General features: G+C 35.5%; 1 long non-coding RNA gene across 1 annotated transcript; it reads left to right on the top strand.

Annotated features, from left to right (window-relative positions):
• Nucleotides 1-8,023: 8,023 nt before the first annotated feature.
• LOC132642496 (uncharacterized) lies at nt 8,024-8,808 on the top strand. The gene is made up of 3 exons (XR_009583199.1): nt 8,024-8,260; nt 8,383-8,511; nt 8,688-8,808. It is a non-coding gene; the product is annotated as an uncharacterized LOC132642496 (long non-coding RNA).
• Nucleotides 8,809-12,446: the final 3,638 nt, after the last annotated feature.

The following is a 12,446-nucleotide window of genomic DNA, read 5'->3' as shown; positions in this document are numbered from 1 at the left end:
TATTCTTATTTTTGCAAAATACACTTTTATGACTGAAACTCCCCAGGCAAGGCAAAATATGGGATGAGGTATCGAAGAACGCGAACGCGACCGAAACAAGGATCAATTCAAAGGCCAAGTTCCCCGACCTGCACAAGTCAACCAATTTTCTTTTAAACTCACAATTTTTCTTTGATGAGACAGGTTCAATTAACGTGAAGGTTGTGCATATTCGACTCATCTTAAAACTTTAATTATGGGCGTGATCGAAAAGTTAGCTTTCTTCAAAAGGGCAAACATTCTTCAACGTGGATGCAAAGGTAGCTCGCGCTAAACGGTGGTCGTCATGCCACTCGTCACGAAATTTCGATTGCAACAGTGGACACAAGTTCATCTTCTCAACCAAGGGCTGTGAGCATAACTCTTTCAAACCCAGCTATTTACATATTCTTATCACTAACAGTTGTTTTAGCTCGTGGCATTTCTCGATGGATCAAGTACATATAATCATGGATTTAACCTTCTCCAAAGTAGATACGGACATTGGTCATCCGTTATTGGTTTGAATTCCTCAATTTTGCTATCACTTTATACATATTTATTTATTTCAAGTCGCTAACAAAGTTCTTTTAGAATGTGGTATTTTAATAAGGTAACAAGATCGAAATTTTGCGTCGTATATTAAATTGTGGGGATAATTATAGATTTAACTTCCGTCACAACGAGACGTGGACTAGGATGTGGACATAAATGTGGATTCATATGAACATTGTGGACGTGGAAGTGGATTTATTTTCAAAGTGGAGGTGGATTTATTTTTTTTCTTGCATCGTGGAAAGTGGATGTGGATTTATTTTTCGAAAGTGGATGTGGATTTATTTGTTGGACCGTATAATACGGACGTGGAAGTGGATGTGAATTTATTTTTGGTACCGTATAATACGGACGTGGAAGTGAATGTAGATTTACATTTTTACCGTGAAATGCGGACGTGAATTTATATTTTTTGCACTGTGGAAGTGGACGTGGATTTATTTTTCTGCTCTGTGGAAGTGGATGTGGATTTGCATTTTTTGTACCGTGAAATGCGGACGTGGATTTATTTTTCTGCACTGTGGAAATGGATGTGGATTTACATTTTTGTACCGTGAAATGCGGACGTGGATTTATATTTTTTGCACTGTGGAAGTGGACGTGGATTTATTTTTCTGCACTGTGGAAGTGGATGTGGATTTACATTTTTTGTACCGTGAAATGCGGACGTGGATTTATATTTTTGAACTGTGGAAGTGGACGTGGATTTATATTTCAGTTCAGGCGCCCACCTCCGAATGCGGGTATCTTTATATTCAAAGTTCAGGCACCCACCTCCGAATGCGGGTATTTTATATTCAAGTCCAGGCACCCACCTCCGAATGCGGGTATCTTATATTTATTTCAGGCGCCCACCTCCGAATGCGGGTATTTTATATTCAAGTCCAGGCACCCACCTCCGAATGCGGGTATCTTATATTTATTTCAGGCACCCACCTCCGAATGCGGGTATTTTATATTCAAAGTTCAGGCACCCACCTCCGAATGCGGGTATTTTATATCCAAGTTCAGGCACCCACCTCCGAATGCGGGTATCTTATATTTCAGTTCAGGCGCCCACCTCCGAATGCGGGTATTTTATATTTCAGTTCAGGCATCCACCTCCGAATGTGGATTCAACTTTCAAAACAGGGGTTGCAAGTGTAACTTCTCCAACCTCGTCTTATTTACACATATATTTCTTTATTGCTAACAAATTGTTTTTAGCTGTTGGCTTTTTGACAATATCGAAGTTGGCATCACACATCAACTCGTGGAACTATTTCTTCGGCAGCGAACTGGGGCAATTTGTCGGGAAGGATAATAAGACTTTCCGACACGGGTCAAGGATCTACCTCGAACACTCGTCTCTAATCACAAGTATTCTTTTGCATTCCAGCAATTGAATTCTCAAGTCTCTATCATAATACCCAGTGTTATCATAATTCAACACTGGGACAATATTTTGCAAGATTCGCGCTAATCGGGTTCAGGTGTCGTAATTGTTCCAGAACTACACTCGACCTGATTCTCGTGCAGCCCGAGATATGTAGGCAACTCAGAGACCGGAGTTCGGTCATAATCCTCTCAAGTTTCCTTTAGCCGGGACAAAATAGGCTATTGAGTCAACGTCTTTGCCCGACAACTCTTTTCATCATTACCGGGCAAAGAGGGACAAGTTGTTGACACCCAATTTTGTCCCGCCTCTCTTCCAAAATACCTATTTATGCTCCTAACATTTTGTGGAAAATTAAAAAATATATATATATTGTATTTACTATGATTATTAGCCTTTTATCAAAATCGGGGCTTCATTATTATATTTCAGTTACTTATTATTATTATTATTATTATTATTCAAATTTTTATCATTTCAGTATTTTACCAGCTTACGCACACGCATCGCATTTATCTTTGCATAATTAAATAATAGTATTTTATTTTACTGTGAATTTTTAAAAAATATTATTGCACGACTATTATAACATCATATAATTTTATTACCCGAGTTTTAATAATTACACATTTTGGTATTATGTGATATTATGTCATTCTCAGTACATCGTTAATCAAAATGAGTCTCTTATTTAAATATTGGAAGACAAACTGTTCCTTACACGCAGTCCGTATTTCGACTTACCGAATCCCAAATTAAAGTCCGATTAACTCCTAATATCTTTTGGACTAGCCCATATCTTTTATCTCAATTTTTAAACCCAGTCTATGTTTTTAATTTTAGCCCATTCTCAATACTCAGTCCAAAAATGGACCCAGTCCAAAAAATACCGGGTCCGACCCGCATCAGCTCCAACATAAGGGAAACCCCTAGGGTTTCCCTTTATTCTTTTTCTCCTCCGCGCCTCCCTTCCCCCTTTCCCTTCTCTTCTTTCTCTTTCCGCTTTCTCGCCTCTCCTTCATCTCGCTTCACCCCACCACGCCGCACTCACCCCCACCACCGCCGCTCCTCTCTTGTCATCATCCCCACCACGCCGTTCCCTTTCCCTACCCCCGCTCCTTTCTTTCCCTTTCATCATCATCATCGTCATACTCCCTAAATCCATCCGGATTAAAATGGGGTGCGACAGGTATGAGAAGGGAGATAGGCGTTATATACGCATTACCACCTGATCAGCGGGTGCACATTGATGATGATATTGATTATAGCCACAGAGGAGCCAATATGATATGATGAGATGCCATAGAGGCTTTACAGGCGTTATATATGCAGGTACACATATATAGATGTATAACCCTCATTGATAGGCATGAGCATGCATATTATGTGCCCATAGAGGCATTGTCAGTTATACAGATCTATGCAGATACAGGCAAATACTAGTTCATACAAGTACATGCAGTTAATCATTTCAGTTTATGAGTTCAGATCTTATCCATGATTCTTATGTATATATGTTGTTCATATGCCTTACATACTCGGTACATTATCCGTACTGACTCCCCGTTGCTCGGGGGGCTGCGTTCATGCCCGCAGGTATAGGTAGACAGATAGGTGGTCCAGCTCAGTAGGACCTCTAGATCTAGCAGTGGTCAGTACGCTCCATTTGATCCGGAGCTGCAGTCAGTTTTGGTATGCCACCCTTTTGAGATGTGTATGCATATGGGTATGACGGGGCCCTGTCCCGTCCTTTCTACAGCTTTCATTCCAGTAGAGGTCTGTAGACAATTGTATGTAGTAGTCAGATGATGTAGCCTTGTCGGCTTCTATTCTTTTGTGTACAGTATATGTAGCAGCCTAGCTGGCTTTCATTGTTCTTCTGCATGTTGTGTATATATGCAGATTGTACAGAGTTTTGATGTTTCCCTTTTATGAGACCAGTTTATGCCATTATGGGCCCTTGATGTTTAGTAAGATTCAGATATGAGTATAGGGATGTTTGGTCGCTAGAGGTCAGACGCTCGTCACGACTCATCGGTTTGGGTCGTGACACGTCGTGACACCAGTACTATTGTTTGTACTGACCTGCACTTGCTGCATTCTTCTATGAATGCAGAGTATCAGGATGGATCTACTTCTCTGACTCGTGGCTGATCGACTCCTCAGCTTCTGCTTGAGTTTTCCAGGGTGAGCATGGCGTCCGCTTACCTTGAAGACTCTTCTATTGTTTATGTCTTACTTTTCCATCAAGACATGATTTGAGACATTTTATGTATTACTATTCAGAACAGAGTTATTCGGATTTAGATGCTCTTGTATGACTAGACCAGATACTGGGGTGGATTCATTTACTTCCGCACTTATCTATATTATATTATATTGTGAGACTTACATCATTTACTTCTTCCGCTATTTTATTATATTTATTGATTGTGAACATTGAGTTAAGGGTTCGCCTACCGAGGTGGGAATGGTAGGCGCCCGCATGACCTAGGCTAAAATGGGTCGTGAAAGCAATGATGGAATGAATGCAATGTAATGCCATGAAGATGAGGTGACAACCTGTACTCCGGACAGAAATATCAATGTCTCGGTAGCACAACTCAGCGTGACTCGCGAAGTCTAAGTGCCACCCGTCCCGAATCTTAGCCCAACAGACAGACGGGACCCTGGCTAATTGCTCACAGGAGGAGTCTCAATGGCACCACCCTGGGGGACCCGCGGAGTCCATGCACTAACAATGATTTCGGGATATCATTGGAATCGGTCATAAAACAACGATGCCGGAATTGATCATCAGCCATCTCACAATCACTCAAGTAAAAGAGTCTGTCAAATATCAGTCTGACATAATCAATGATTCCGGAATTGATCTTCGGACATCGGCATTTTTATAATCACTCAAGTAAAAGACTTTATCAAATATCAGTTTCATACAATCAACGATTTCGAAATTGATCTTCGGACATCGGCCTTTTCATAATCACTCAAGTAAAAGAGTTTATCAAATATAAATTTCGTATAATCAACGAAACCGGATCATCACTGGGTATCGGCCATGCATCATGAATGTGTGCAATGCGTATATCAATTATCAACAATCAAGTTCAATATCACAAGTACCAACGAAGGGGTACACCAACAATGTATCATATCACAATACTAACAGTAGTATGCCAATAGTATATCAGTATCACAAGTACCAACAATGGTATGCCAACAGTATATCAATATCACAAGTACCAACAACGGGTACGCCAACAATGTGTCATAGTTCAAATACCAACAACGGTATATCAATCCTATCTCAGTCAAGACAATAACACAGATTTCGATATCTTCCAACTACTCATGGCAGCAAACCATCACAATGGAACAATTAACACACATAACGGGGTGGCTAGTCCTAACACACAACAGGGCCCAACCAAAGGCAATATCCAACCCGACTGCATACCCGAAGGTTTACATCCTATCTCCGACATCATAATTTAAATATGTGCTTCGCTATACGAAGTCTCACCAAAGGTAAGTCATAACCTACCTGGACTGCCGAACCGCAACACCAACAAGTCACTCCTTTGCTTTGCCCTTCCGCTGAACCTTGGAACCAAAGTAGTCTAAGCATAATTGAATTTGATATTAGAATTCATGAATAATGATACTAATATTGTTACTATTTCAATTCGGTCCATTTTAACCTTAGAAATTGAGGGAACGGGCCCACAAGGGCAAAACGAGAAATTCAGAGGCAAATTATCAAATTAAGTACTAGGTGATCATAACCCAACCATTAATTATTGATTTAGCCCAAGGATTAGCCTAAATTCTGATTTCAAGCAAAACCCCCAAATTGGGTATAAATCCTAAATCTCCAAATCAGAAATTCAACGTTAAAAGTGGAAGATACATGATTAATAAGCTTAGATTCATCAAATTTTAGCATAATCATCATCAATTTCCTCATACATGAGCCTAAGGGAAAGTTCATTAAAACCCTCCTTCAAATTTCACCTCCAAGGGATTGTTAAAGGGAAGGGAAGAAATGAGTAGGAATTACCTCCAAGATTTTCCTCCAAATATCCTTAAGAGCAGTTTCTTCAAGCTCAAATATTGAAATGGGACAAAATGAGGGTCTAGGGATTTTTAACACTTCATTAATATTATTAACTGTCCCTCACCCGCTTTAGCAGTACATGGACCGCCCCAGCGGTCATCTAACCGCTTCAGCGGTTAAGCCTAAATGGCTCGGACCGCTTCAGTGGTAGGGCTACCGCTCCAGTGGTGCCGCTGCTGGGTTGCGGTGCTGGTGCCGCCAAAACGGGCACTAGACACCAGAAACTTAGCCTAAGTTTCACCTTTCGATCCGATTTTTCGACTAATTCCCGAGGCCATCTGCTCATGTACCAAACACATAGTCCTACATAGTCAACCCCTGATGCCTTAATTCCAATTTCCCATCCAAAGTCCCGAAATGCATCCAAGTCCATTGGGAACTGAACCAAATACACATACAAGTTCTAAATGACCATCCAGACCTCTCGGAATCGACAGAATTTCGAAAAAGGTTCGTTTGCCCAAAAGTCAACTTTGGGTCAGCCATTTTTCACGTTAAGCCTATATTTTCACAAAAGTTGCCCGAATCTAGTCTAGACACCTCAGGAAGTGTGTCAACGGTCCCTTCAAGTCACAAGTGAGCTAATCAATGCTCGGAAAGGGGCAAAAATGCCGAAAGAATTATGACGACCAAACGGGTCATTACACTATTAGATGTAAGTTCCAATTAAATTTTTATAATGTTAAGAAAATTGTACAGTCAAATCTTTATATAATTGCCATTCGTTATAATAATATTTCACTATAACAACCCGATTTTCTCCGGAACCGATTTTACATGTTATATTTTACTTCTCTATAACAACATTCTACCTATAACAGCAGTGACATTCATTATAGAGGTACACTCTTTGTAAAATCATCTCTCTATAATAGTCATACTCAAATATTGCGTAATGATATTTTGTAAGAAATATATTATGTGTGAATAAATAAAATATTTAAATATTTATGATAATCATCATTGATGTCATATACATAGTAAATTTCAAGTATGAATATCTAAAAGGAAAAAAATATATATTTCTCACAATAATCTGGTTTAGTCTTACAAAATTTTAAAATCACTTCAAGTGTTAAATTATCACTAAGGGACTGAAATTTAAGAAATAACCTACAATTGTAGAATTCTTACATCAAACTTGAAATGTTTAAATTTTCAACTAATTTTAAATGCACATGTTTCTTAGATTTTAATTTTGTTATTGGTGTAGTTCAACTAGTTATGGATTTATTAGTAATTTATTAGTCTTTTCATTTTTTAATTAATGAAATATGAAAATCAATTGAGATTTTAAATTTAACGAGTATTTTTTTAACGTTATAACATAAAAAATATAGAAAAATAATTTTTTGTGTGCTTTTGGTTATAACAGCTAAATAAGATCTAAATATCAGATGCTGGTATACATACATAATAAAACCTCACTATAACAACCATGAAATTTCGGACAAACACTGCCATTGTAGAGAGGTTTGAATGTATCTTATTAATAACAACTATAGTTTTTTTACCAATTGCATTGTAATGGTCATGTACTATCTTATTAATTTTCATAAATTAAATTATACACTGAATCTAACAAATGAAAATTTGATATTATATAACACCTTTTTGATATTATTAGGAATTATTTCAAAATAGTAAATAATTTAATATGATTAATTTAAGAGTTTATAAGAAAACTAACTAATATATCACAATTCATAATACATAATTCTTTTTAAGTTTCAAATACAATTTAGTACACTTGTAATTATATTTAATTAAATTTGAATATCTGACTTTAAACAATTTTGAAGGAATACATATTTTACTATAATATTTATTCCATATAAATAGTTGAATTTTTCCGTTTACTTAAAGTAAAGTATATATTCATAATTATTGCTTTGCATTAGGTAATTTTCGTTATTACCTACTTCCGTTACTTTTATAGTAAGAAAGGTAAAGGAAACACAAATTAAAGCCCAATTTCTCAAACCTAAATCCCTCCAGCCACATACCCTTCCCCACTTTCTTATACCGTTCTTCAACAATTGGTTTCTCTTTCACTTGATAAAAGCAAATCAATTGAAGCCCTAGATCGCCAACTGGCCACTAGTTCGTGAGAATTTATGGGTTTAAGTCCCGAAAAGTGAACAATGAAAAAGATAAAAAAGAAGCAAGATAGAATCCATTGCTTTATATTCAAAGTATGCTCATATCTTTATACTTTAAGATTTTTGAATCTTGGCTCACACCTATTTCACTCTAGTTTTTGAGTTCGGTCTTATTCTAACAATTTTATTGATATCGTGCCTTATTTTTTTATTAGTGAGTGAGATTTTGAAGATTTTAAAGGTGTAATAATGCTGGTAGGAGTCATAGTTCGTCGATTGCAACAACAAAGCTACTATACAATATTGGGGAGAAGATCTTTTTAAGAAATTTAAAAAGTCTACAGGTTTGTATACATTTTTTTGTGCTTTGCACTTTTTCTTTTTTTACTCTGTTAAATCTTTTGGTAATAGAATTATCTTATTAGACTTTCTTTTTCGCTTGAATTTCTATGTACACATGCATATATTTAATTGTTTCTGCTTCTTAGCGCTAAAATAATTTATCATTGTTAACCGACAGATTTGTGGAATGAAAGCATATAAGTGACAAACTAAGACAAGATGTTGATCAAGCTAAGGTGCAGTTGAAGACCGTGGCAGGAGAGAAACAGGGAGAATATGCAGCTTTGGACTCAAACAAGATGGTGTCACAAAAATTGTGTATTATGACTATGTGAAATAGAAAAATACAATTATTAGTTAACTTTTTTTTTTATTGATCAAGTATAATTATCTGTAACTTGAAAGTGTTTCGGAATTAAAAAAAATGAATTCGTTTATAAAATTCTTGTTACTAACAATGATTGCGGAAAATTCTTTAATTTTTAGTAATAATGGAATTGTTGAGTGTGTAGCTAAATTTATAATTGCCCTATAAAATTTCACTTTCCGTAGCAAATGAGAAACATTTTAGCTATAATTTTATATATTTCATGGCTAAAGGTATATATTTTTAGCTACAATATAAAAATGTTTGTGGCAAATACTTCAAATCATAGCTATGAATTTCTTGATTCGTAACTAAATATGGGTACTATTGCCACGAGACTAGATAGTAAAAATAGCCACAAATTTTGAGTTTGCGTGGCAAATAAATTAAATATTTTGCTACAACACAATACCTTGTGGCTAGCTACAAATTTTGTTTGTCGTGGCAAAAGAATAAAATCACTTGCTATAAGTATATTTTTCGTGGCAATGTTTTTTTACCATTACAGCTACAACACAAAAAAATCTGTAGCAATAAGTATTAGTCCTTAACCACAAATCATGTAAAGTTTGTAGCTAACTTTTAGCTACGCTCTGCGAATGCTATAGAACAAAAGGTTGTGGCTAAAGTGTAGCTACAACGTACTTCGTAGCTGTAGATACACAATGTTGTAGTGTGGGACAAGAACCTTAAAAGGGAAAAAGAGTACAACGCGTATTAACTCCCCCTGATGAGAACTTCAATCCAAAAATTTGAATCTTCACATTCAAATCTTGTGCACCATCTTCTCGAAAGTTGTAGTTGGTAGAGACTTGGTGAATAAATCAGCCATATTATCACTCGAATGAATGTGTTGCACGTTGATATCACCATTCTTTTGGAGATTGTGTGTGAAGAAAACTTTGGTGAAACATGCCTTGTGCTTTTACGAATCCTCTTTTTAGTTGGGCTATGTATGCTGCTGCATCTTCAGTCTTTAGATAGAGTTGCATTGGTATATAATATTGTTGAAATCACTCCAAGGGCATTCCTGACTTGCTTTATAAACATATGTTGTCTTTATATGATTTGACTGTCATGTAGAACAAAAACGTATGACTATAATCCCTTATAGTCATAGCAAAATATATAAATGCATCAATTGCATAAAGATATGACATTTCAGGACCAAAGAATTCTACAAGTTTATCATTTCAACTTCTTTCAGCAGATAATCTATTACTTGTGGAAACTCTTCGAGAGTTCGAATCATATTCAAGTAATCAATTTACACTCATAAAGATATAAGGATAGTAGAGTCATGTGTACGTTTAGTCAATGAATACTCATTATGATAAAATCAAATTCACCTTGCTTGATTTAATCCACATAAGAATTGTGAATAGATTTTTAGAACCTGTATATGCTTCAGGCATTTAAAATTCTTCAATAATTTTCATATAAATTTTGTCAAGTTATAATATCCATTAATATTTAAATGTGTGACATTTTCTGTTGTCTGGACTGCAGGTCCAATAAGCTTGAATCTTACCAAAATGATTCATTTCACTTGGTAATAATGTCTATGTTAGCATGCTTTATAGACGTAGATCCTCACACCTTTTACAATATTACGCTATATTGTATGTTGACGATATATCATTTGTATCGATTTCCAATGTGACATAACTTATTGGGATCTCATCACTTCCAATATTTTTAGGTACCTAAACCTCTCGTGAGGTTTCATGAAGTGTTATGTCGTAGGCTCATCAAGAGCACGTTACCTTCTTATAATGATCATTTTGATCATTTTCTCCTCTCCCTTTTCAAGAATTATTTCATTTGAAACCGATTGATCTAACACGCTTCATGCATGTTGTAGACTCTGTCCTTCAGGGGCATTAATTTAATATGAGCATTTTGTAGCTGAAATTAGAAATTAATTTTGGCTCAGCAAATTCTTCTAGCACTTGACTTAAATTATCTTTGAATGAGGATCGTATAAATCATCACTTGACTTGAATTATCTTTGAATGAGGATCGTACGAATCATAATTTATAACATATTTCATTACTGCTTATTCCTCCCCCTTATGTTAGAAAACCTAACATATATCCTATCTTCTTTGGGGTAATCCATCTTTGTGCATCATGGTAAATTAATTACTCATATACCACACATAAAACTGTTAGATGGAAATATCTGGTTCCTGAGCCTGAACCAATTGTGAGGGGAGAATTTATCATAATTTATTGGTCTGAATCATACAAGTGATGTTGTATGCAATATATCATATTTCAGACCAACACATGAAGCTTTGTTCTCATAAACAATGGTTTGGTTATATATTAGAGGCATTTAACGCCAAACCAGCTTGGATATAAACTAGCATTATCAAGATGAATTGTCTTGCTTACATAATCTGAAAATTATACTCTTAACTCAATTATTTTGAGAAAATAATTTTGTAATGTCAATCTTCAGGTTGACAATAAACACACATGTGACCGTCTCATAGATATCTATTTAAGTCATTACATGAAAGGTGAACGAGCCCATATTCACCTTTTATATTTTTTCAAAATTTAAGGAATTCAATCTCAATATTAGCCAGTATAATCAACTTATCATGAGAACAAGCAACAAAAATAATTTTTTGAAGAATCTTCAATATATTTCAAATACTTAATTTGCACATCATATTTGAATCGGGATGGCCAAATCGATCATGCCGATTAATGAAATTATTTATACTAGGAAACTTCAAGTTTACCATGCCATGTACTATTTGTTTTAGTAAACATCTGGTTTACTATGTAATGAATTTTTTTTTTAAAACCAATAAACTTCTGGTTTACTGTGACATGTAGTTTCATCATGCTTATATTTGTAGTACAATTTGGAGAATAAGGCGTGTAACCTTTCAAATAGATATTTCTTACCTACTATGATTTTGAAGATATTTAATCCTCCAATCATTTATATCTTCAATATGATAGCCATTTACTTTAGTAAACTTCAGGGTTACTACAACTTGTGTTACGATCATAACAACTTCAATCTCAAACAAATGATGTAATAGTATATAAGCTCTTCAGGAGTCTTTAGTTTATTTTCCATAATCACATATTTTTTGGATAGTACTAGTGTCATGATCTTCTAGATAAATAGTTAGCTCTTCAGGAGCCCTTAATTGATTTTGTACTATCAAATATTACTTTGACATGGCTAGTGTCATGACAAAAAATATTACCATAACATCAGGAGTAGATTTCTGAGTAAGGCATAGAATATTTAGAATATTTTTTCTCAATTTTTCTACCTCTTCTAGAGGTGAGTCGTGATACCTTCACAACCAAACGCATATATATATACTCAAAAGAGTAACAATTGAATTTGTACGCAGTTTAAAAGATATGTGACTTGAACTTAACAACAAAGGAAAGAGCTAACGAATAAGAATTAACGAAAAAACAGTATGAAAATCAAACAGAGTAAATGAGCCTAAGTTTTGAGATGGAAAGTCCGGTGGGGAAAAGATCCTTGCTCGGACTATGCTCAGTAGGTCCGATTGGAGGAAATTCCTT

The sequence above is a fragment of the Lycium barbarum genome, chromosome 5, assembly GCF_019175385.1.
Source record: "Lycium barbarum isolate Lr01 chromosome 5, ASM1917538v2, whole genome shotgun sequence".
NCBI classification, from domain to species: Eukaryota; Viridiplantae; Streptophyta; class Magnoliopsida; order Solanales; family Solanaceae; genus Lycium; species Lycium barbarum.
The sequence above is the reverse complement of the archived record's forward strand: the minus strand, read 5'-3'. Positions and strand labels throughout refer to the sequence as shown.